Source organism: Arachis hypogaea, chromosome 2, assembly GCF_003086295.3.
Source record: "Arachis hypogaea cultivar Tifrunner chromosome 2, arahy.Tifrunner.gnm2.J5K5, whole genome shotgun sequence".
Taxonomy (NCBI): Eukaryota; Viridiplantae; Streptophyta; class Magnoliopsida; order Fabales; family Fabaceae; genus Arachis; species Arachis hypogaea.
Window position 1 is genome coordinate 81930445 of NC_092037.1, and position 4249 is coordinate 81934693.

At 43.8% G+C, this 4249-nt stretch overlaps 1 non-coding gene across 1 annotated transcript; it reads left to right on the top strand.

The window, feature by feature from the left end:
* The first annotated feature begins 3907 nt into the window (after nucleotides 1-3907).
* Nucleotides 3908-4015, top strand: LOC112767884 (small nucleolar RNA R71). The gene has a single exon (XR_003185330.1). It is a non-coding gene; the product is annotated as a small nucleolar RNA R71 (small nucleolar RNA).
* The last annotated feature ends 234 nt before the right edge of the window (nucleotides 4016-4249 follow it).

Sequence of the window (4249 nt, forward strand, 5' to 3'; positions counted from 1 at the left end):
AATAATTAAACTGTTATAAAATTCAAAATTCATGCAATTCTTCCTTTTTTCAATTAAGCACATTTTTATTTAAGAAAGGTGATGGATTCATAGGACATTCATAGCTTTAAGGCATAGACACTAAGACACTAATGATCACAAGACACATACATGGATAAACATAAGCATAAAATTCGAAAAACAGAAGAATAAAGAACAAGGAAATCAAGGAACGGGTCCACCTTAGTGATGGCGGCTCTTCCTTGCTCTTGAAGATCCTATGGAGTGCTTGAGCTCCTCAATGTCTCTTCCTTGTCTTTGTTGCTCCTCCCTCATGATTCTTTGATCTTCTCTAATCTCATGAAGGATGATGGAGTGTTCTTGATGCTCCACCCTTAGTTGTCCCATGTTGGAACTCAATTCTCCTAGGGAGGTGTTTAGTTGCTCCCAATAGTTTTGTGGAGGAAAGTGCATCCCTTGAGGAATCTCAGGGATTTCATGATGAGTGGGATCTCTTGTGTGCTCCATCCTCTTCTTAGTGATGGGCTTGTCCTCATCAATAGGGGTGTCTCCTTCTATGTCAACTCCAACTGAATAACAGAGGTGACAAATGAGATGAGGGAAGGCTAACCTTGCCAAGGTAGAGGACTTGTCCGCCACCTTATAGAGTTCTTGGGCTATAACCTCATGAACTTCTATTTCTTCTCCAATCATGATGCTATGGATCATGATAGCCCGGTCTATGGTAACTTCGGACCGGTTGCTAGTGGGAATGATTGAGCGTTGTATGAACTCTAACCATCCTCTAGCCACGGGCTTGAGGTCATGCCTTCTCAATTGGACCGGCTTTCCCCTTGAATCTTGCTTCCATTGTGCGCCCTCTTCACATATGACTGTGAGGACTTGGTCCAACCTTTGATCAAAGTTGACCCTTCTTGTGTAAGGATGTTCATCTCCTTGCATCATAGGCAAGTTGAACGCCACCCTCACACTCTCCGGACTAAAATCCAAGTATTTCCCCCGAACCATAGTAAGATAATTCTTTGGATTCGGGTTCACACTTTGGTCATGGTTCTTGGTGATCCATGCATTGGCATAGAACTCTTGAACCATCAAGATTCCGACTTGTTGAATGGGGTTGGTAAGAACTTCCCAACCTCTTCTTCGGATCTCATGTCGGATCTCCGGATATTCACTCTTTTTGAGTGAAAAGGGGACCTCGGGGATCACCTTCTTCAAGGCCACAACTTCATAGAAGTGGTCTTGATGCACCCTTGAGAGGAATCTATCCATCTCCCATGACTCGGAGGTGGAAGCTTTTGCCTTCCCTTTCCTCTTTCTAGAGGTTTCTCCGACCTTGGATGCCATAATGGTTATGGAAAAACGAAAAAGCAACGCTTTTACCACACCAAACTTAAAATGTTTGCTCGTCCTCGAGCAAAAGAAGAAAGAAGATAGTAGAAGAAGAAGAAATGAGGAAGAGGGAGATGGTGGTGTGTTCGGCCAAAGAGGGGGAGAAGTGGTGTTTAGGTTGTGTGAAAATGAAGGGTTAAAGAAGGGTATATATAGGAGAGAGGGGGGTAAATGGTTCGGCCATTATGGGTGGGTTTGGGAGGGAAAGTGGTTTGAATTTGAAGGGTGAGGTTGGTGGGGATTTATGAAGGATGGATGTGAGTGGTGAAGAGAAAGATGGGATTTGATAGGTGAAGGGTTTTTGGGGAAGAGGTGTTGAGGTGATTGGTGAATGGGGGAAGAAGAGAGAGAGTGGTGGTGGGGTCCTGTGGGGTCCACAGATCCTGTGGTGTCAAGGAAAAGTCATCCCTGCCCCAAATGGCATCAAAATTCACGTTTTGAGCCAATTCTGGCGTTAAACGCCGGGCTGGTGCCCATTCCTGGCGTTTAACGCCAGGTTCTTGCCCTTTTCTGGCGTTTAACGCCAGTCTGGTGCCCCTTTCTGGCGTTAAACGCCCAGAATGGTGCCAGACTGGGCGTTAAACGCCCAACTGCTAGGCTTACTGGCGTTTAAACGCCAGCAGCATCTTCCTCCAGGGTGTGCTGTTTTTCTTCCTGTTTTTCATTCTGTTTTTGCTTTTTCAATTAATTTTGTGACTTCTCATGATCATCAACCTACAAAAAAGATAAAATAACAAAAGAAAATAGTTAATTATAAAACATTGGGTTGCCTCCCAACAAGCGCTTCTTTAATGTCATTAGCTTGACAGAGGACTCTCATGGAGCCTCAGAAATGCTCAGAACCGTGTTGGAACCTCCCAACACCAAACTTAGAGTTTGAATGTGGGGGTTCAACACCAAACTTAGAGTTTGGTTGTGGCCTCCCAACACCAAACTTAGAGTTTGACTGTGGGGGCTCTGTTTGGCTCTGTTTTGAGAGAAGCTCTTCATGCTTCCTTTCCATGATGACAGAGGGATACCCTTGGGCTTTAAACACCAAGGATTCTTCATTCACTTGAATGGTCAACTCTCCTTTATCAACATCAATCACAGCCTTTGCTGTGGCTAGGAAGGGTCTGCCAAGGATGATGGATTCATCCATGCTCTTCCCAGTCTCTAGGACTATGAAATCAGTAGGGATGTGATGGTCTTCAACTTTGACTAGAACACCCTCTACAAGTCCATAGGCTTGTTTTCTTGAGTTGTCTGCCATCTCTAGTGAGATTTTTGCAGCTTGCACCTCAAAGATCCCTAATTTCTCCATTACAGAGAGGGGCATGAGGTTTACACTTGACCCTAAGTCACACAAGACCTTCTTGAAGGTCATGGTGCCTATGGTACAAGGTATAGAAAACTTCCCAGGATCTTGCCTCTTTTGAGGCAGTTTCTGCCTAGACAAGTCATCCAGTTCTTTGGTGAGCAAAGGGGGTTCATCCTCCCAAGTCTAATTTCCAAATAACTTGTCATTTAGCTTCATGATTGCTCCAAGGTATTTAGCAACTTGCTCCTCAGTGACATATTCATCCTCTTCAGAGGAAGAATACTCATCAGAGCTCATGAATGGCAGAAGTAAGTCCAATGGAATCTCTATGGTCTCAGTTTGAGCCTCAGATTCCCATGTTTCCTCATTGGGAAACTCATTGGAGGCCAGTGGACGTCCAGTGAGGTCTTCCTCAGTGGCGTTCACTGCCTTTTCTTCCTCCCAGGATTCGGCCAAGTTGATGGCCTTGCACTCTCCTTTTGGATTTTCTTCTGTATTGCTTGGGAGAGTACTAGGTGGGAGTTCAGTAATTTTCTTGCTCAGCTGACCCACTTGTCCTTCCAAATTCCTAATGGAGGATCTAGTTTCAGTCATGAAACTTTGTGTGGTTTTGATCAGATCAGAGACCATGGTTGCTAAATCAGAGGTATTCTGCTTAGAGCTCTCTGTCTGTTGCTGAGAAGATGATGGAAAAGGCTTGCTATTGCTAAACCTGTTTCTTCCACCATTATTATTGTTGAAACCTTGTTGAGGTCTCTGTTGATCCTTCCATGAAAGATTTGGATGATTCCTCCATGAAGGATTATAGGTGTTTCCATAGGGTTCTCCCATGTAATTCACCTCTTCTATTGAAGGGTTCTCAGGATCATAAGCTTCTTCCTCAGATGAAGCTTCCTTAGTACTGCTTGGTGCATTTTGCATCCCAGACAGACTTTGAGAAATCATATTGACTTGTTGAGTCAATATTTTGTTCTGAGCCAATATGGCATTCAGAGTGTCAATCTCAAGAACTCCTTTCTTCTGACTAGTCCCATTGTTCACAGGATTTCTTTCAGAAGTGTACATGAATTGGTTATTTGCAACCATTTCAATCAGTTCTTGAGCTTCAGTAGGCGTCTTCTTCAGATGAAGAGATCCTCCAGAAGAGCTATCCAAGGACATCTTGGACAGTTCAGAGAGACCATCATAGAAAATACCTATGATGCTCCATTCAGAAAGCATATCAGTGGGACATTTTCTGATCAATTGTTTGTATCTTTCCCAAGCTTCATAGAGGGATTCTCCTTCCTTCTGTCTGAAGGTTTGGACTTCCACTCTAAGCTTACTCAATTTTTGAGGTGGAAAGAACTTTGCCAAGAAGGCATTGACTAGCTTTTCCCAAGAGTCCAGGCTTTTTTTAGGTTGAGAGTCCAACCATGTTCTAGCTCTGTCTCTTACAGCAAAAGGGAATAGCATTAGTCTGTAGACCTCAGGGTCAACCCCATTAGTCTTAACAGTGTCACAGATTTGCAAGAACTCAGCTAAGAACTGATGAGGATCTTCCAATGGAAGTCCATG